We start from the raw sequence: 305 nt of genomic DNA, 5'->3' as shown, positions 1-305 counted from the left end.
AGAAGACTCCGGAGGCGTCACACCTCCACCTAGAACCTACTGTCGGAGCAGAACATCCGGGTCCGTGGCGCTTGGGAAGGTAGGTTTTATATTAATGATGCTTCGTTAATAAGTTAAATGGGGCCCCAAGGAGCGGAAAACGGAGGGCTGCAATATGACCCCTCTCCTCCGAGTGTGTCCTAAAGAGCCAGGCAGAGAAACGGTTACTTTGTCAGCCTTTTAACTTGTCTTCTCTCACCTCCTCTCCTCCCGCGCCACCCAGGAAGAGCAGAGCTTGGAGACGGAGAGAAAAGACCCGCGTTAAG

The sequence above is a fragment of the Eretmochelys imbricata genome, chromosome 6 (genome assembly GCF_965152235.1).
Source record: "Eretmochelys imbricata isolate rEreImb1 chromosome 6, rEreImb1.hap1, whole genome shotgun sequence".
NCBI lineage: Eukaryota > Metazoa > Chordata > Testudines > Cheloniidae > Eretmochelys > Eretmochelys imbricata.
Note: the sequence above shows the minus strand (reverse complement) of the source record.